Source organism: Urocitellus parryii, chromosome 4 (genome assembly GCF_045843805.1).
Source record: "Urocitellus parryii isolate mUroPar1 chromosome 4, mUroPar1.hap1, whole genome shotgun sequence".
Classification (NCBI taxonomy): domain Eukaryota; kingdom Metazoa; phylum Chordata; class Mammalia; order Rodentia; family Sciuridae; genus Urocitellus; species Urocitellus parryii.
Genome location: NC_135534.1, coordinates 200168041 through 200189619, shown reverse-complemented (window position 1 = coordinate 200189619; position 21579 = coordinate 200168041). Strand labels below are relative to the sequence as shown.

The window sequence follows — 21579 nt, the reverse complement described above, 5'->3', positions numbered from 1 at the left end:
GGATGTCGGCTGTTGACTGATAGTCTGAGCCATGGTTCTCAGTGGGAGCTTTCAGACATTCTTGGTGGAATTGGATAATCATAATGGCATCTATTGGTGGTGGTAGTGAGTAGCCGAGGTGCTAGATGTCCTGTAATATATGGATAGCATCATATGATTTTTGAATATCCTAAGGGGCATTTGAGTAGGTAAAAATATAACTATTTTAGCCAAATAACTCACTCCATTTTTCATATAAATACAAAGTCCTTTCTAGCACAATCAGACACCCTTATCTCTTTGGCTTCTTCCTCCAGAACTGGCTGATGTTGGGGGAGGGGCAGGGAAGGGAGAATAGAGGAGGCCAGGCCCATCTCTGTACCTCCCAGGCAAGAGCTTTGGAAAATAACATGCAAGTAAGGTATTACCGTTACTACTCTACTGTATTATCCTCCTCTAGGTCACTGCTGACTGACTCATAGATTTCTGCAACGATGGAAATGTTTCATGTCCACAGTGGCCACTTGCCATACATGGTTATAGAACACTTGAGCTGTGCCTAGTGCATCTGAATTTTAAATTTTATTTAACTCTAAATAACTGAAATTTCAATTGCCACATCTGTTGCATCGATAGTGCAGCTCTAGGTGTCTTCTGCCTTGCCTCCATGCGGTTCTTTGAAGATGGCACCTTCTGTAGAGAGTGGTGCTTTTCGGAACCAAGAGCACTGAACTGGGAGTTAGACCAGAGTCTACCTTCAGCTGTGCCCCTGCCTAGCTGGATGACCTTGAGTAATTCACTTTCTTCACTGGGTCTCAAGGACCTCTGCTTTTTTCTTGTCAGTGGGGAGATGGAAGGTTCCAATGGATGAAGGGTGTAAAGGCTCCAGGGAGGGTGCAGGGCCTGCACACCACACAGTAAGGGGAGCCAGTTCACCTCCCCTTGCTAGGAGCCCTTGCAAGAATGGCTTAGAGTGATGGGCCCAGCATGTGCCCCAAAGATGTCTCCTGCCTCTCTGAGAGTCAGAAAACTTTTCCCTGCTTTCTCCTGTAGGAGTTGGTCACTTGCTTCTTTGTGGGCATTTAATATTATTATTCAGGTAATTTGTTTCTCTCACCCACTGGCCTCCAGCCCTATGAGGGCAGGGACGGTGTGGCTGTTTGCTTTTGTACCCATCGTGTACAAAAGTGCCTAGTAGGTTCTCAGTACATATTTTGTGCAATGATTGGATGAATCATAGATTGCTGGTCTTTGAACTCAGGTATGATTTCAAAGCATTTTGAGCTCAAGAGCTTTATAACACTCATTACCTTCCCCTGTTTATAATAATGGAAATACCGGAAAGAACTCAAATACCCACCATAGGGAACTTTTTTTTTTTTAAGTTTAAATGTTTTATTTATTGGTTGTTTTTAGTTATACATGACAGCAGAATCTATTTTTAAATAATTATACAAGCAAGGAATATCTTATTCTAGTTAGGACACCATTCTTTTTTTTATTATTATTGGTCTTTCAAAATATTACATAGTTCTTAATACATCATATTACACGGTTTGATTCAAGTGGGTTATGAACTCCCACTTTTACCCCGTATACAGATTGCTGAATCACATCAGTTACCCTTCCATTGATTGACCTATTGCCTTTCTAGTGTCTGATGTATTCTGCTGTCTGTCCTATTCTCTACTATCCCCCCTCCCCTCCCCTCCCCTCCCCTGGGAACTTGTTTTAATTAAATAATTTTTAAGACTCAACATTATGCAGAAGAGTACAAAGAAAGAGTAAATACACAAAAGAGGTATATTTATTTTATACGCAGTGAAAAAAGATCAAAACAGGAGGTATGTGATAATCCCACTTTGTAAAAGATATTTATATGCATAGAAACTATTGGGACAATACTGCATATATAAATATTAAGGGTGATTATGCTGGGATTGGTGGCACATGTCTGTGATCCCAGCGGCTAGGGAGGCTGAGTCAAGAGGATCACAAATTCAAGACCAACCTCAGCAAAAGCAAGGCACTAAGCAACTCAATGAGACCCTGTCTGTAAATAAAATACAAAATAGGGCTGGGGATGTGGCTTGGTGGCTGAGTGCCCAGAGTTCAATCCTTGATACAGCACCCCCCCAACACGTGTGAAAGAACAAACAAAAAAACCCAAAACAAAACAGTAATTATTATCAGTGGGTAGAATTGGTAGGTGATACTTTTAATCTTTTTTTTTCTAAAAGGTCCAGGCCTATTTTTTTTTTTTTTTGAACTGTAAACCTGGGGCGCTTTACTACTGAGCTACATCCCAGGCCCTTTTCTTTCTTTCTTTTTTTTTTCTTTTGAGTTAGGTTCTTGCCAAATTGCTTAGGGCCTTACTAAATTGCTGAGGCTAGCCTTGAACTTATGATCTACCTGCCTCAGCCTCCCCAGTCCATAGGATTATAAGCATGCACCACCATGAGTAGCTCTGTTTGAGGTTTCTTTCTTTCTTTCTTTTTTTTTCCTTAAATGTACCAAATATATTCAGAAAAGGCAAAAAAGCAGTTAGAAAATAAATTAGTGGTATCAGCCATGGTGGTGCATGTCTGTAACCAAGGAAACTTGGGAGGTTGAGGCAGGAGCATAGCAAGTTCAAGGCCAGCCTGAAGCTCAGTGGTAGAGTGCTTGCCTAGCCCTGGGTTGACTACCCAGGACCACTAGCACAACAAAACAAAATAAAATGAAGTGAAACAAAACAAAAACAAACAAAAAAGAAAGAAAGAAAGTAGATTGTTGGTTTCTTATGGCTGGGGGTGTGAATGGAAATGAATTGTAAAGGGATAAAAGGAATCTTGGGGAGATCCATAAATATTATAAATATTCTGAAACTGATTTGTGTTGATATTGCACTTCTCAGTAAAGTTATTAAAAATCATCGATACTTTTATGATATATATATTCCAATAAAATTGTTAAAAGGTAATATATGTGTATATGTATCCTACACACCAATTCTACTTTCCACCCCAATTAAACACTAGTAGTGACTGGTATTTAATTCTTTCTTTTTTCAATGCAGAATCCAATATAAACATTATAGATACATGATTTTCTGTAACTTTCTTATTTCTCTGGACATGTACCATGGGGACATGAAAAATTTAACACTAGCTCTCTGGGACATGGGATTGGGGTGGAGGAAATAGAGTTAGGGGCAGAAAGGAAGAGAGACAATTTTTAACTTTCTTTGCTTTTGTATCATTTGCATATTTTTGTCATGAGTATTCATGCTTACAAACACAATAAACATATTGAAATAAGAGATACTATTAATCCTTAATGTCATGCCTTCCATCTATTTTTTTTTTCAGTTTTCGGTGGACACAACATCTTTATTTTATTTTTATGGGTGCTGAGGATCGAACCCAGCGCCTGGCGCATGCCAGGTGAGCACATTACCGCTTGAGCCACATCCCCAGCCCCCTTCCATCTATTTTTAAAAAATCAAAATTTTTACTACACAGCACACTTTGCTAAGTACTTGATGTGGTCTTTATAAAAATCCTCTGAGGTAGATAATATTATGTGTCACTTGACAGATAAGGGGTCTAACACGTAGATTTGTGAAGGTCACACAGCCAATGTGCAGTGAACTTAGATCTTTCTACTGCAGCATCTCTTCTCCCTTGGTGGACTTATGTTCATCCTCCAAAACCCAGCTTCAATGATCTCATCACCTGGGCACTTCTTGTTTTCCTTAGTTCACTCAGGCAGAAAGATGACTCTGTCCTGAAGATGTTCACAATCCAGAGAGGAGACAGACAGCTAAACAATGATAGTCTAGAGTCATAAGAGTACATGGTTTTTAAGAGGGCTATGTGAAGAGAGTTTAGGCTACTTGTCTGAGACAGTCAAGGAGTTCCAGAGAGCTGGTTGATATGAATACCCAGGAACTTTTCAGGAGGATAAAGGAAGGTATGGGTGGTCAAAAGTGGGGATTTGGAGCCTTGCAGCTATCTCAGGAGGGGCTCAGGAATGTCACAGACTGGGCATACTATGCAAAGGATAGTTTTGTAGTTCAGTGTGGCTAAGGGTCAAGCTGGCCTACAAGAGGGACAAAGGGAAGGATGTGTGTCTTGAAGATGAAGGTCAGATCACCAACGTTTTTTTTTTTTCCAGTTGAAATCGTTTACTCTGTGAATGAAGCAGAGATTAAAATATTGGAGCCTTGCACGATAGAAAGAAGAGACTGGATCCCCAGGGACTTTCTTGGAAGGTCTTTCCTCTGTCTGGCTCTAGCACTGGGTGATCACGTAGTTTGCCCCTGGCTAAGAATTGTTCAAGGGTGGGAACCTTGCGTTGGTCAGTGCATCCCAGCACCTTACACAGTGCCTGGCACGCAGCAGATATTCCGTGGTGGCTGAACTGGCCGGCAGAATGCTGGGCACCAAGAAGGTGCCACCCAGTAACTGTAAAAGAAAAAGTGAACATTTGTTGGGCGCAGTGTCAAGCTCCTGTAGTCCCTGCTGTTTGGGCAGTTGAGGTGGGAAGATGGCTTGAGCTCAAGTTTGAGACCAACCTGGGCAATGTGGTTAGACCTCAACAAACAAACGAAAGGAATGAATCTTTTTTTCTCCTCCAGCACAGCTCCTGGAACAGTGTAGGTAAGCGTTATCCAAAGTCTGAACCCAACTGTAAGGAGATTCTGGGCCCAAACTCAATTCCTGGGGAGGTCCAGAAGAGGCGGGGGTAGAAGAGGTGATTGCGGCAACTTCTGTTCAGTGCTTGGTATGTTCCGGGAGAATGCACAACTATTGTTTTATACCATATTCCCAACAACTCTTAAGTCAGAATTCTTGTCCTAGTTTCCCGGACGAGGAAACTGAAGCTCAGAGTGGTTTATAACTTGGCCAAGGTCACACAGCTGGCAAGGGGGCAGGGAACAGAGGCTGGGGATCCGAATCTTTTTAACAGGTCAAAGCTCTGGTTTGCCCCTCCTCCACCCGGGGAGCAATGCGGCGCTTACTCCGTCTGCGTAGCCGCTGGGGCTGGGGAGCGTCCCGCACTGGGGCACCCGGCCTAGGGAGGCTGGCTCACCGCCTCCAGCGGGAGCTGTTCCCAGTTTCGGAAGTTACGAAGTTTCCGTACATTTCACTCGCCTCTCACCGCATCCCGTCTCCACTCCCCAGCGGTTACGCCGCCAGCGCAGCAGGACTCAGGTGCTGCAGCGGGTAGGGGCCTGGCGCAGGGAGGAAGGCGGGGACGCAGTTTACGTAAGCACCGGTTCACAGGTGCTTGTGGCCGCCGCCAGCGCGTGCTCCCTGCGCGCTCCCAGGTGCGCAGTTGGCGCAGGCGGCGGCGCGGCCCGGCGACGGCGGGCGCTGGCCGGCGCTCTCAGGTGCGGCAGAGCGCGCGTGGAGGGGGCGCGCGGCGAGCGAGGGGCGGGCTTTCCGTTCCCCAGCAGCCGCGGGCCCGCCCCCCGGCCCGGCCAATGGGTGCGCTCGGCGGCGTCACGTGCTCGCCGCCGCCGCCGCCGAAGCGGAGACCGGAGCCGCGAGCGCCACCAGGGCAGCAGCCGCCGCAGCCGCCGCCGCTGGGCTGAGGAGTCGGAGACGCGGGCGGACGAGGTGGCGGCGGCGGCGGAGAGGGAGCGGGGACCGGGCGCGGGCAGAGCGCGGCGGCGCGGGTAGGCTGCGGCGGGGCAGGCGCCTGCTCGGCGGGCCGTCCCGGGCGGGCGGCGGTTGAGGCGGCGGTTGAGGCGGTTGGCGGTGCCGGCCGGGCCCCGCATTGTTTGTTGTGCGTCCTTAGCAGCGGCGGCGGCGGCGGCGGCCGAGGCGGGGAGCAGGGCGCAGTCCCGGCCCCGCGGCTCCGGCATTGTGGCCGCCGCCGTGTTGCCCCTGTCGCTTCGGGGAATGGCAGCGGGCAGCCTTCCTCACCTTCGGGGGATGGGGTCCCGGCCCCGAGCACCCGGAGGGCGTGGGCAGCGTGGGGGACGGGCGCCGGGAGCTCTGGGTCGGCTGGAGGGCTCCGGGCAGGTGTTGGAGGACATTGGGGGCAGGAGCTGGGGGAGAGGCTTGGGGGCCGGGCCGAGGGTGTGGGTAGATTGGAGGAGAGTGGCGGGTACAGGGATCCAGCCCAGTGGAGGGTGGAGGGCCTTCGGGTAGGTTTGGGGGGCCCGTGGGGCAAGGGCGAGTGCGAGAGGTATGGAGGACATTCTGGCGGGTGGGGACAGCGTGTAGAGGTTCAGGAGGTTGTGAGGGGTTTTGGGAGGGCAAGGGGCGAACGGGGTGGCCGTGGAAGGAGGAGACAGGGGACTCGAGGCAGAAATGGAAAGCCGATGCCAGGTTAACGTTGCGTGTGAGGGGCAGATACCGGGAAGGCCACCCGAGGCGTGAAGGGGAATGGTGGAAGAGGGGGTCCCGGTAGGGGGAAGTGCGGCTGGCAGGCCGAGCGCGAGGAGCCAGGGAGGGCCGGAGGGCGTCTGGGGGTCTCGAGTGGTGCGGAAAGAAACGAGGTGTTCAGGCAGGAGGTGTGTTCGAGAGTAGGCCCAGGGGCCCCAGGAAACCCGAGAGGAGTGGCTGGGCAGGAGGTGTGTAGGGAGGAAAGAGGAGGGGGTTGACATTCGAGGGGAGATGGGCAGGTGTTTGATCCTCAGGGGAAAGGAGTATGAGGTGAAAGGGGGAGGGTAATTGAGCAGGGACCGAGTTTCAGGGTTTGGGGAGTGAATAGGGACAATGAGATAGGGTAATTTGAATGGAGAGAAGTTGTCTGGGTGGGGTGTATGTGGTGCAGTTAACAAGCAGCAGAAGTGAGATGGAAGGTGTTCATTTGGGAAGAATGGATGAAAATGGGGAGCAGTAGGAGGGGAAATTTGGAGGTTGTGGGGACACTGGAGGAACAGGTGTGTGGGGCAGGATGGAGAGGGTGTGAGGTGGTGGGCAGAAAGGAGGAGGGAAATGTTCTTGGAGTGGCAGGCAAGATGGGACAGATGGAAATATTTCTGGGGCAGGAAGTATGGAAAGAAGTGTGTGTGTGTGTGTGTGTGTGTGTGTGTGTGTGTGAAGGAAATCAGTAGGGATGGTGGTGGAATAGGTTGAAGGGAAGGTGTACAGGTCTGGAGTATCATAGGTGGAGGGAGGTTTGGGGCACCATAATGGAGAAGGGAGTAGGCAGGGAACAGTGGGAAGGAAGTGGAGAAGACAGGATGTTTTGGGGTAGAGGGTATAAAGGAATTCATAGTACCTTTTAATAGAAAAGGGGGGGGTGAGGTAGTTAAGTGTGTGGGCATGTCTGTGATTAGACAAGGTGTATGGGATTGGGGTGGTGGTGGGGGGAAGTAGGATGTCCAGGTTTAGGACAGAAAATAACTATTTAGGTTGGAGAGAGTTAGGAAAACAGGTTGCTTTTGAGAGTACAGAAGTCCAAGGTATAGAAGTGTGGGGAGAGACTGGATGAGTCTTGAGAGTTTGAAAGGTCCAAAATTTTTAAGTCACTAAAAGTATAAGGAAAGGCTGAGTGCAGAAGTTGGGGGCAGGAAACAACCAACTAAAGAGAGCATTACATCTAAACTCAGAGAAACTGGAAATTGAGAACGAAGGGGCAGGGAATATGGATCCTAGAATGTTGTAAATAGAAAACGGAGGGCATCAAACTACATATATATATTTCAAAGTTTATGCTACTACAATTGGGGAGATCGTGAAAACTGATTTTTTTTTTTTTTATATGACCAGTAGATGGAGAATGGGTTAGGGAGAGTCGAATGCCCCATTGAAGTTTGGAATAGGTGTGTGGTATGTATCTGTCCTCCTAGCATAATTATCTGATGGGTGGACAGTTAGAAGAGCCATAGAGGGTCATGAGGAGTGCACCAAAAGTGAATGGAAATGGGATTGCAGCAGATGCAGGGCATATGTCTTTGTGAAGCTGCAAGAGAGAGTCCAGGGACAATAACATTCAAGGGCTGTGTATAAGAGAGGGAGGAAGGGATACCTTAGTGCAGTTTATCAGATAATCCTGGTGCTTTCTGGGTAATGGGGCAGTATTTAGGCATTGGGTGATGTAATATCTGAGTCTCATACTACAGGCTGACTGAAGGAATATATACTTATCTCCTGAAGTGGCAGAAATGGAGCCTTTTGACTCTTTCAAAGGGTGAATAAATGCTACTGGGTCATTGGCTTTTTCTCCCAAAGTAAAATTTAGTTGGAGGTTTCTGGATTCCCTGGTATTTAGATTTGTGTTGCAGAGCATGGTTTTAGCTTTGTTGAGAAAAGACACCTCAGGCTGGATGTACATATGGCTGTCAGCTTGCCAGACACATGGAAAGTAACCTTTAGGAGTTTGAGCATAGACATTTCAGTGTTCTGTGGCTTGTGTTAAATTCTTTGGGATTTGAAAGGATTAAGCAAAGTGCTCTGAGATTGCTTCAGTAAGCAGGGTTCCTAAAATCTTGGAAAACAACTTCTCTTTTGACAGTTGAAAATTAAGTCTAGTCATATTTTGCTAAAAAGTAAATTTCATCATGTTGCAGAAGTAACCTCAGTTGTTACTCTGTGGGCTTCATTCAGCATAGTATTATGGTAGCTACTCTGACTTCATACAAATTGTCTGCTTTGGAAATTTGGGAGTTTTCCGGGTTGATTAGTTCTCTTCTTTTGTCAATTTAGGAAGTATCTTAATGCAGCCTTTGCATGTTCAAAGAATATTTGAGTGGAAATAGGAATCTTGCCTAAACATAACAAGGATTGAGCAAAATTTTAAGTAATCTGTGAAGGTAATGATTTTTAAAAATCTGAATTTTGTCATGAAATGTGCCGTGTAGGCAGCAAAATAATGCATTGCTCTATCATTTTTGGAGGAAAAGGTTTTTGAGTACAGTATACTGTTAATTGGAACTCTTGGAATATTTGAGATTTGATATATGTTTAGAATATAATTATAGATAGCAAGCATATCTGGTCCCTTTGTTCGTTGGCAGAGAATTTGAACAGTAGGGTATAAGATAAATAGAGACCTTTGGAAATTCTCTCTAATATGGACATTGTTTTTTTCTTGTGTATTTTAAGTCCATTTTGTTCATCTTATTGATTTGGGTTAAGCAGTACTTTCTTGCTCAAAATATTCAATTTTGGTTTAGTGTTCTGATTATATGTATTGTTAGCTTGAGGTAATTTTCAGGCACTTTAAAATATTATACTGAGTTTATGAACTAAGGAAGGCAGGTTATTTAGATTTTGTAGGATAAATAACTGGGTTCTAGTTTTATTTTTACTGTAACTTGCTGGACAAGACACTTAATCCCTTTGTTCTTATTTCTCTCTCCAGAAACCTGACTCTTTATCTACCTCCCAAGGTAGTGAGATGGTTTATATAAAACAAGTTTAAGTCTTTTCAGAAGACTAGAACTATGTAAATATAGGGATAGATGTCCATTTCTTTACCTCTCTATCCCAGCCCTGCAGCCTTTAGACAGGTCAGATATTAATTAGTGCTTCAAAATTTGCCATTAGGTGGAGTGATTTGTTGTGAGAAACTTTGTTAGAAATGAGACTTTAACATCAGAGATGTCTGCAAATTGAAGTTTGTTCTTACCTTTCCTGGCTTAATAACTGCAGGAATAACTGCAGCTGGGTGTTGGTGTTGATTTGAATTCTTCAGCCCCAGCAGAAGTTTGTGGGAGACATTCTGAGTTCTAGTTGTAAGTTCACGAACATTTCTAGACATGATTTGCAGAGACAGTGAATTCAATTCTTAAATTAGGAATAATAAATATATAGTTCATATATATTTTGCAGAGAATTGATTCTCAGTGGCATGAACAGAAAAATAGAGCTGTTGCTTCTGTCAGAGACATTAAGCTCCCTTTTTCTGATTTATTGAATACTTTTTCCTTTTTTAAAATTTTAGTTATCAAGTCATCCCCCATCATTGGATATCTCCAAGTTCATCGACAGGGTATACTGTGTTTGATGAGGAATGATTTTTTTTTAATGGGTCTGTCTTTCTTTCTTTCTTTTTTTCTTTCTTTCTTTCTTTTCTTTTTTTTTAAAAGAGAGGTGAGAGAGAGAGAGACAGAGAGAATTTTTAATATTTATTTTCTAGTTTTTGGCAGATACAACATCTTTGTTTGTATATGGTGCTGAGGATTGAACCTGGGCTGCACGCATGCCAGGCGAGCACGCTACCGCTTGAGCCACGTCCCCAGCCCCTTCTTTCTTTCTTTTTTTAAAAAATATTTTATTAGTTTTTGGTGGGCCTTTATTTATTTATTTATACCTTTATTTTATCTATTTATTTATGTGGTGCTGAGGTTGAACCCAGCGCCTTGCATATGCTAGGCAAGTGCTCTACCGCTGAGCCACAACCCCAGCCCCCATCCTTTATTTATTTTTATGTGGTGCTGAGAATCTAACCCAGTGCCTCACACATGGTAGGCAAGTGCTCTACCACTGAGTCACAGGATGGGGTTTTCAATATTATGTTTGGTTTATTAGTTATAAGGAGCCACCAGATGCTAGTCATGACTGACGTTGCAAAAATGTAAATAGTAAGTTGTTTTATTAGACATTAATTTGCCTTGAGCTTGGTAACACCCAGCTCTGACTATAGTTTCATTGTGATAGCTGATCTAATATAATAGTTTACTGTCTTTTTTTCTTTTAATAAGTTTATTTTTATACATTTTAAAAATTGCAACTTTCAGAATAGATAAGAAAATTATTTTTATAATACTGAAGCAACTATCTCTTTGGTATAAAAATCATATAACATGTGTGATCTTTAACTAAAAAAATTAATCAAGAATTGTGACCTAATATGCTGGACAAAACTATTTAGTTTACTGTCTTATGTAACACATGTTTGGCCCTAATTACCCATCTTATTGCTCTTCTGTTTTCTTTTGTTTTGCACAGGTCCTTTTATCAAAAGATTGGTTGTTTTCCAAAATTTCTTTAGCTGTGGAAAAACTGTGGTAGGTAACCACAGGTATCTTCATACTTCACTCTAATTTTAGAAAACTGTTTCTTGAGATATGTAAGTTAAATTTTTATGTCAGTTATAACAAAGAAAGTAGGACTGGGTGTGGTGGCATGGACCTGTAATCCCACTGACTCAGGAGACTGATGTAGGGAGATCTCAAGTTTGAGGCTAGCTTCAGTGATTTAGAGAGGCCCTAAGCAATTTAGCAAGACCCTGTCTCAAAATAAAAAGAGCTGGGGATATAGCTCAATGGTAAAGCACCCCTGGGTCCAATCCCCAGTACCAAAAAACAAAAACAAACCCAACCAATCAAAAAAACAAATAAAAAGCCAATATTGGGCTGGGGTTGTGGCTCAGTGGTCTAGTGCTTGCCTCACATGTGTGAGGCACTGGGTTTGATCCTCAGCATCATAAACAACAACAACAACAAAAAAAAACCCCACACACAACAAAATAAAGGTGTGTGTGTGTGTGTGTGTGTGTGTGTGTATAAAAAGCCAGTAAAATAATGAGGCTAAATTAATGGTGATATAGATAAATTATTTGAGCCTGAAAAGTCTGTTAATCTTTAATCTAGCTTTTGGATCTTGCATGGAATGGTTTAGTCAAGCCTAACTGAAAATCGGTATGTTTTAAGATAACTAATTTGTCAGTTTCTGCCTAATTTGAATTATTTCTTTTCCTAAGAGTCATTTAAGTGCGCCATATTTGAGAAGTATACCTCATGAAAGATTCTGCATACGTATGTGTGGCTGAGTGAATGAAGCTGTTCTAAAATCTAATTATTTGATGTTCAAATTCTCTTAACTTCTGACATAACCAACACTATGTAAAAATCTGCTTTCTTTAGTTAACTTTAGCACAACTTGAAAGGTTACAGTTGATTATATCAATAATAAAAACAGAGCATTGCATTGTGTGACTTCATGGTTCATTTCCATTTGAAAAGTGAGAATTCTGCAGCAGGTTGTGTAATAAATTCTCAGGCATTTCTAGGTCATGGATAAGATGTAGTTTGTTACTGTACCTGCAGAATTTCCTGTTCTCTGCAGTTTTCCAGGTGCTAAGATTTTTCACAATGTTCTATTGGGCAGATCAGCATTTTGTTTATGAATTTAATATTACCAAGTTAGTTCTGTTGACATATACAGCAATTAGTAATATTCTAGTAATGAAGGTGTCTCTAGATTTTTTTTTTTTAAGTATGCCTCTTTTACTAAGCTTATTTTGCCAGTTTAACTCAAAGCATGCATTGGCATTTAGACTCAGAAACATGTTTGTGCCAAGCTTAAGATTTCTTAATGTTCAGTAGTATTTTATTGAGTAAAGAAGAGATCCTTCTCTAGATAGATTGGTTCTTTTTTTTTTTTTTGGTCAATGGACCTTTATTTATTTATTTATATGTAATGCTGAGAATCGAACCCAGTGCCTCACACATGGCCAGTCAAGCGCTCTCTATTACTGAGCCACACGCCCAACCCTACATAGATTTTTTTGTGTGTGTGTGTGTGTGTGTGAGAAAAAAAAAATTGGAAATTGAACTCGGATATTCAATCACTGAGCAACATCCCCAGCCCTATTTCATATTTTACTTAGAGACAGGGTCTCACTGAGTTGCTTAGTGCCTTGCTTTTGCTGAAGCTGGCCTTGAATTCATGATCCACCTCCCTCAGTCTTCTGAGCCACTGGGATTATAGGCATGCACCACTGTGCCTGGCTGATAGATTGGTTCTTAAAATGAAAATGAAGTCTTTGGTTTAGTCAAGCCTAACTGAAAATCAGTATGTTACCTAATAAAGAAGTGGTTAATTTTCAAAGTTAAAACGGAAGCATTTCATTCGTAAGATTTTACAAATTCGAGTAAATTGTAACTCATCTAACATCGCATCTAATGTTAGGCTTCTGTACAGCTTAGCCTGCCTACATTTTAACCTAATGAAGTTTTGGGAGTGGGTAGTTGTTGAATTAAATAACTCTGGACAGATAACTCAATTTTGGTTGGCAAAGCTAATGAGCAGGAGGAAAAGGTATTAGAATTTTGATGTAGATTAGCAGCCAGAGAGAATAAACATCTGAAACATGCCTGTGATGTGCATGTTTTCAGTTGTTTTTGAAGTAGGCTATGAATAAACTTGTAATGTTATGGTTAGCATGGAAGAACAGATATTAAACATATTACTAATGAGGTTTTTTAAAAAGATGATATCTTAGAGTATTGTGATGTTTTCTAATCTGCCAGCTTTGGGTAAATATTGTGGAATTATACAAAATTAACTTTTGAAATTGGTGAGTTTTATGTTTAGTGATATCCTTTATTTGTAGAACTCAGTTCATATACCTGGACTTTGGTCTCTATAATAGCTACATAATATAGAAGAATAGCAGATAATTACATTTGGAGAAATGGAGGCACAAGGAATTGACTCTAAAGCAAAGAGAGACAGGCTTTCAGATTACACTTTCAGAAGAAGTGTATAAAAAATTCCTATTAGACCTTGCTTTATTGAGGAAGGTTGATTGGTTGAGCAAGTTTGCTTCTTTCAGTGAATGTATTCAAGGACTGTGTGGGATAATCCTTAGCCATGTTACAAAGCTCAGGATCCCAGGATTATGGAAATAGTAATGAACCTAAGAAAAAGGCTGACTCTGGGTGGACTGTCCTTATAAGTTTGCTCTGAGCACCTGGTGTGTGACTTTGATTGGTGTGTTAGAAGAAGAATGGTTTTGACACTAGAAAATGTGGCTTTGAGGTCAGATCCTGGTGTTTTTTAGTTGTCTCTCTTTTCTCATGTCCAAAATTGGAATAAAACCTCTAATGTGTAAAGTGAGGATTAAAGAAAAAAATTGTAAATTGCAAAGCATATAACATTGCTTTCAAAGGGAGGATTGAGCAGAATTGAGGGCAGTTTTTGAAGGGATGTAGAAAATTGACTCAGAATGTCCTGGAATGTACATAAAAGTGAATAATATCCTGCATTTTTTGTGGGTGGGTACCAGAGATTGAACTCAGGGGCACTCGACCAGGGAGCCACATCCCCATTCCTATTTTGTATTTGATTTAGAAACAGGGTCTCATTGAGTTGCTTAGCACTTCGCTTTTGCTGAGGCTGGGTTTGAACTCATGATCCTCCTGAGCTTCTGGAATTACAGGCCGTGTCACCATACCCCACAGTACTATGCATTTCCACATATCATCAACCAGCTTCAACAGTTAACAGCATTTTGCTGCCCTAATTTCATGGTCCTTCACTCATTATTACATTTTTAAAAAAATATTTATTTTTTATTTTTCGGCCGACACAACATCTTTGTATGTGGTGCTGAAGATCGAACCCGGGCCGCACGCATGCCAGGCGAGTGCGCTACCACTTGAGCCACATCCCCAGCCCCTACATTTTTTGATTACATTTACTTTGTTTTTTTAGTGTTTGCGATGTGCATACACACTTCCATCCATTAATACTTTTGCACATATTTCTAACCAGTAAGAACCAGAAAAACTCTTAACTTCCCACCCAATTAACAATAATTTTTTATCCTGTACACAGAAAGACCTGGATTTGAAACATAGCTCTACCACTGTGCTTTGTGCATTAAGCATATTACTTGTGCCCTCTGAGCTTCTGGTTTTTTATCTGTAACATGTAGATACAATGCCTTATCAAGTTATTTTGAGCTTAAATGAAATAATATGCAAACTGCTTGATACAAATGTTCTCAGTAAGTAGCCCAGGCTCTCTTCAGAACCTCCTATGGCATGTGAATTACCCTTCTTTAGTATTGCAAAGGTAAGAGTATTCTGGAATTATTATCCACTTAGCCTATTTAAATTTTACCTTCATTGGGCTATTTGAGTCTTCCAGTGAAATTCTCTAAATTTCAGTAAATTTAGAGAATAAAAATTAAATTGTTTATTCTTTCCTGAAACATCATTATTTTTCTATATAACACTCATTCCATTTCAGCACACACTGTATTTTACTTCTATATGTGTATTTTTAAAAAATTTTTTAGTTGTAAATGGACACAATATCTATCTAGATTCTTTCTATCTATCTATCTATCTATCTATCTATCTATCTATCTATTTATTTATTTATGTGGTGCTGAGGATTGAACCCAGGGCCTCACTTGTACAAGGCAAGCGCTCTACCACTGAGCTATACAAACCCAGCCCTGTATGTATATTTTTAACAGCTCTTTCTTGATTACACCGTCTCTTCTAGCTGCTACCCAATTTCTCTGCTTTTCTTTGTTGCAAAACTTTTTGAAAAAGTTATTTCTTCTCAACTGCAGATCACCTATTCTTTCCTGAACATGCTCTAGTGAGACTTACAGCTCTTATTAGTCTGATAAAACTGCTCTTATTAAAACCATGAAGCTTAATTCATCTGTGGAAACATTTCGCTTCCTTCTTGAAACACTTTTCTGCTTTGGTTTATAGGATGCCACACTGCTTGTTTTTGTGTACCTTTTCTCAGTCTGCTTTGTTGGTTCTTCTTCATTCTTTATCTCTGCCCCCTTTGAACCCATGGGTACCTTAGAATAGAGCTATAGCCCCAGATCTTTGCATTTATTTAGTTTTTTTTTCAGTATTTATTTATTTTTTCAGTTTTCGGCGGACACAACATCTTTGTATGTGGTGCTGAGGATTGAACCCGGGCTGCACGCATGCCAGGCAAGCGCGCTACCACTTGAGCCACATCCTCAGCCCCTGCATTTATTTAGTTTTAAGATTTTGATACAGGGTCGATAAGATGCCAAGGCTGGCCTCCATTTCTGATCCTTCTGTGTTAGCCTTCTGAGAAGCTGAGAATATAGGTATGTGTCACTGTGCCTGACACTCCTGCCTCTTAATATTGAACCACCCTAGGGGTCTCTTCTCTTTATTCTCATTCTGTTGGTGCTCTCTTCCAATCAAAAAAATACCATGTATGTGTTGATGACTCTGACATTTTCCCCCCTATCCTGGAACTCCAGGCTATCCTACTACAAGAAATTACATTTCCCTCTTATATATTTTGTTGGTATTCACACTGAATTTGTTCCAAACCAGTCTTTATTTATTTTTTTTTTTTTTGAGTATCAGGGATTGAACTCAGGGGCACTCGACCTCTGAGCCACATCCCCAGCCCTGTTTTGTATTTTATTAGAGACAGAGTCTCACTGAATTGCTTAGCTGAGGCTGGCTTTGAACTCTGGACCTTCTGCCTCCACCTCCCCAGCTGTTAGGCCTCAGTCATTTGTTTTTAAGATAGCATTTTTCACAAATTGAAATCAGGGTTGCATCTTATCATTAAAGGCATTGAATAATTATTCAGGTGACAGATATGACACTCTTCTCATTGCCTCAGTGTATGCAAACTTATTTTGTCTGTTTATATTGTTATCACTTCAGTTGAGTTATGTATCTATTTCTCTCTCTCTTTTTTTTTTTTTGTACTGGGCATTGAACCCAGAGATGCTTTACCATGAGCTACATCCCCATCATCCTCAGTCTTTTTTGCTTTTTAGAATTTGAGGCAGGTCTTACTAAGTTGCTGAGACTGGACTCAAACTTGAAATTCTCCTGACTCAGCCTCCCAAGTTGCTGGCATTACAGATGTGTTACATGGTTGGCCTTTTGTACACACTAAACTCCTAATCTTTACCCTATTATGTCTTTTTATTGCCCCTTTTAACAGTCTTCCAAATCACAGTTAAGTAGCAACTTCATCTTATAGTTGCTCAGGTCAAAACTTGGAATCATCCTTTATTTACTTTCTATTACATGCCACATTTAATCCACCACAAAACCATGCCAGCTGTGTCTTCAATATATATCCAGACTCTGGCCATTTTTCGTGATTTCACCGATCTAAGCTTGTCTGAATTGCTGCAGTAGCCACTTTTGGCTCTTTCTCCCTTATAGACTATTCTCAATATAGTAGCAAGAATGAATTTTTTGGACTGGGATGTAACTTAGTGGTAAAGTGCCCCTGAGTTCAATCCCTGGTACCAAACAACAACAACAACAAACCTTGGATTTTGTCAATTCTGATCAAGACTATCTGGTGATTTCCCCATCTTGCTCGGAGTAAAGGCCAAGTACTATCAGATCCTCTTGTGATCTGATCCCTTCTTTGCTCTCTGACTCCCATCTTATGTTTATTCATGGCCTTCTTGCTATTCCTTTAACATGCTAGGTCCTTTGCATTTGGTGTTTAACCTACCTGGAATACCTTTCTCAGATAATTGCTTAGCTCCAACATATATATCGTTCTCAGTGATACCTTCTCTTACCTCTATTAAAATGGCAGTTCCTCTGTTTCTGGCTCTTGATAGTCCCTTTTTGTCCATATCACTTAAACCATTTAATTTATAATAGATTTTTCTTATTTTGTTACCTTTTCCCCTCCACTTGAGTATAAGCTCTATGAGGAGTTTGTTTTCTGCAGTTTCTAAGCATTGGTAAAACAGTGCCTGACACTTAATAGTTTTATTGCAATCTGTTACTTGGTAAAGGATGCCATGGTTGTAGTGCTGTAGTTGGAATTTCAGTTTTTCTTTGGAGTACTATGCACCTTTAAAGTATTTTTGATGTATTTCTGTTTTTTTTTCTTCAAGAGTACCCTTATTAATTTATCCTAATTTGTGAGCCCTTATTAAGCCCTGTGCTGGTTATATTGGGGGATAAAATATACATAGACCTTTGCCTTTCAGAGCCTATATTCTCTTAGGGGAGATGATAGCATGTGCTTCAAAAAATTAAAGATGAGTACCCAAGAGATGAAATGGACTAGGAATTCAGATGACACTACAACCCCTCTCCTTCCCCTTTCTGTGGTGCTAGGGATTGGACCAAGGGCCTTGCCCAGACTAGGTAAGAATTCTACCACTGAGCCACATCTCAGCCCTGGCTCAGTAATGCAGAAGAGCAAGAAATTATTTCTAGCTGAGAGGAATAAAGGAGAGCCCTCAGAGGGATGTGGTATATGGTATCTGGTATTTGTGTAGAATCTCTGGAAAACAAGTAGGATTTGATTATGAGAAAATGGAAAAGAGAATTCCATTTGGAAGGAATTTGCAAAATAAGACTGTTAAAAATTTGTATGAGAAATAACTGGTTCATTTAGTTAAAGATAAAGGAATATGACTTAGTAGAGTGTAAGTTTGGAGAGGAATGTTAGTCACTGATGGAAAGCCTTGCATACAAGATAAGATACCCAGTCTGTTCTGTTAGCTGTGTGGCTTCAGTGAAGGATATTATTAGGATTGTCTTTTAATCTGGCAATTGAAGTGGGTATAGAATGGCTGCCTTGGAACAGATGAAAACTTTGTAACTGGATGTGAAGTTTGAGTGACAAGTCTGAAAACTACAGCATTTCAAATCTAGTTGATTGGGTGCCCTTAACAGAAGTAGGAAACCCAAGATAAGTAAGATTGGGAATTAATGTTTCATTTTAGTATTGAGTTTGCAGGTGTGATGGTGCCATCCAGGTGATGATTATTCATATGAAAGGAAAATAAGATGTGCATCTGTGGCTTTGGTGCCTTCATTTTGATACAGATAACTGCTAGAAAGAGAAGACTCAATTGCTGAATCTATTGGTGGGGTCAGAATCTAGCTAATTGATGTGGAATAAATACTTCTGTCAAGTCATCTGAATTTTTCTTTTGAGCTGTAAGTGGCTTAACTTGTTTCACTAATTTTACTAGATTAAGTGTTCTTTTTTTTTTTTTAAAGAGTGAGAAAGGAGGGAGAGAGAGAATTTTTAATATTTATTTTTTAGTTCTCGGCGGACACAACATCTTTGTTGGTATGTGGTGCTGAGGATCGAACCCATGCCAGGCTACCCCTTGAGCCACATCCCCAGCCCTAGATAAGTGTTCTAAAAGCACCTCATATATTCTCAGCAGTTTGATGCAATTTAAATGTTATCCGTTGAACTTTTCTTTATTGCTGCTTCATTGGCTATAGCTGTCTAATGTCTGTCACTCCTTTGAAGACAACGGATGGGAGTTCCCAACTAGTAACCTTGATCAACGTGTTAATATGAAGGCACTGCTGATTTTAGTTTTAAAAAGTTTGTGTAATTACGCTATACTCCGTTTTTAAAACTACCTAGGAGATAGAACTACATTGGAAGAGGAGAGGCCTTCTAACCTAATTAATAATAGCTAAGGTGTTATTTGCTAAAACATTTCTATAACAACCTATACTTAAAAAAATTTTTAACAAAAGATATGAGGATTTAGCTTCTATTTCCAGGCAAATTCAAGAACAGAATAAGATTCTTTTAGATTTGTATACTTTTTAGAACCTTGAAACCAGAGGTGTTTTTAAACTCATGAGTGTTATTTATAGGAAAAGAAGTACAATTTTTATTTATAGGTTAATGATGCATGATATTTTTATTTTATACTTAATGCACTGTTTATTAGTTGAAAAAAGGCACCATCGGAGTTTATTAAAACTTGCAGTTTACCCTCTTTGTTTAAAAGGGTGATATTGGCTCTCTCTCTCTATTAAATATTTTTCCTTTGAGATCTTTTTAGCCTGGTTTTTCTTCAGAGAAATTAAGGTACTAGTCTAAAAATCATACAAACTAGAAGCATAGTTGGGTGTGAGAGGTGGAAGTCTTGGGCTCCTTCCACCTTTCTGGTCCACATTTCCTACTTTTAGAAATGTGGACCAGAAAACCTTTACTATTTACATTCTAACCCCTAATAATGTTCACTAGAAATACATTTCCCTCATTCCTGCTGAAAATACTTTTTTTTTTTTAAAAAAACTAACCATTCAAAATGGAATGCTTCAGTGATATTTAGTATATTCCCAATGTTGAATATACTATCTTATGTAGTTTCAGAATAATTCCATCACTTCAAAGTAAAATCCCTTGCCCACTAAGCAGTTTGAAAAAAGTTTAAACCATTAGAATGAGTCTTTGCCCTGAAAAATAAGTTCAGCTCTAGTAAGTTTGTGCTCATGCACTTATTTCTGATTTGCCATTAAGAAATGGAGTCTTGGGCTGGGGATGTGGCTCAAGCGGTAGCGCGCTCGCCTGGCATGCATGCGGCCCGGGTTCGATCCTCAGCACCACATACAAACAAAGATGTTGTGTCCGCCAAAAACTAAAAAAAAAAAAAAATTAAAATTCTCTCTCTCTCTCTCTCTCTTTAAAAAAAAAAAGAAAAAGAAATGGAGTCTTTCTCCAGTGGTGCATGCCTATAATTCCAGTGGCTCTGGAGGCTGAGACAGGAGGATCGCAAGTTCAAAGCCATTCTTAGAAAAAGTGAGGTGCTAAGCAACTCAGTGACACCCTGTCTCTAAATAAAATACAAAATAGGGCTGGAGATGTGGCTCAGTGGTTGAGTGCCCCAGGGTTGAATCCTCAGTAACAAACCCCCCAACCACCGGGGGAAAAAAAAAAGTAGAATCTTCCTTTTGTTATTTAGTATTGAATGTATTATACTTAGAAACAACTGCAACATTAAAAGGCCATAACTGTTAATAATACTGATAGCAGATATGGTGTTTTGTTTTAATCTCTAATTTTCATGCTAGCCTTTCAGAATGGTTACTATATTTCAGATGGAAAACTAAAGTTTATTCAATAATTCCAGCCGATAAATTGTGGTTTCAGGATTCAAATTCATGTCGTTTTGACTTGAAAAGTTGGGTGTTATTTTCACTGAATCTAGGAGTGAGCAGGCAAAAGTCGACTCAGTATAGTCTTATTAGGACAGTGCAAATATAAGGGAAGAAGATTTGAGTTTGCTAGTCCACTTTAGTATTTGTGCCATTAGTAGCCACTTCTGTTCATTTGTGATCTGTGTGGCAGTTGGGGAAAAACAAAATAAGAAATAGCTTTTGGAACTCTTTTTTAGTGGACATTATTATAAATAGAAAAATTACAACATTGCTTCTGAGATTTGTTCTTAGAAATTCTTTTTTTTCTTCTTGTTTGTTTTTAGTGAATCATTAATTTGATTTTAAATTCCTAAAATTAATGTTCTGAGTAGTTAAATATTAGTATGGAACTTGATTTCTCTCTATTTTGTTAAAATATTTATTTTTTATTTGTAGTTGGTCATGATATTTATTTATTTATTTATTTTAATGTGGTGCTGAGAATTAAACCCGGGGCCTCCCATATGCTTGTTGAGTGTTCTGCTGAGCCACAACTCTAGCCCCTTATTTTTGTTTTTGATAGTACTGGGGATTGGTTCCAGTGGTATTCTACCACTGAGTTATACCCTAGTCCTTTTTTATTTTTATTTCAAGGCAGAGTCTCACCCAATTGCTAAAGCTGGTATCAGACTTGTGATTCTTCTGCTTCATTTTCTTTAGTTGCTAGGATTACAGGTGTGCGCCACCAGGCCTCACTTTTTTTTTCTTTTTTGGTAGGACAGGGGATTGAACCCAGCAGCACCCTACTACTGAACTATACTCCTAGCCCCTTTTTGTATTTTATTTAGACACAGGGTCTCACTGAGTTGTTTAGGGCCTCACTAAGTTGCTAAGGCTGATCTTGAACTCACAGTCCTCCTGCCTCAGCCTCCTGAGCCATGGGGATTGCAAAAGCATGTGCCACTGCACCCAGTGAAAGAACATTTGGTATACCAGTTTTCAGCCATTCCTCTTAAAAAAAC

General features: G+C 40.9%; 1 protein-coding gene across 4 annotated transcripts in view; it reads left to right on the top strand.

Annotated features, from left to right (window-relative positions):
- The first annotated feature begins 5511 nt into the window (after positions 1–5511).
- Positions 5512–21579, top strand: part of Strbp (spermatid perinuclear RNA binding protein) — a 160829-nt gene continuing 144761 nt past the window's right edge. For all 4 annotated transcript variants that reach the window (XM_026386303.2, XM_026386301.2, XM_026386304.2 and 1 more), the window contains exon 1: positions 5512–5644. The gene's annotated coding sequence lies outside the window, so the exon portion shown is untranslated. The remainder of the gene's footprint in view (positions 5645–21579) is intronic.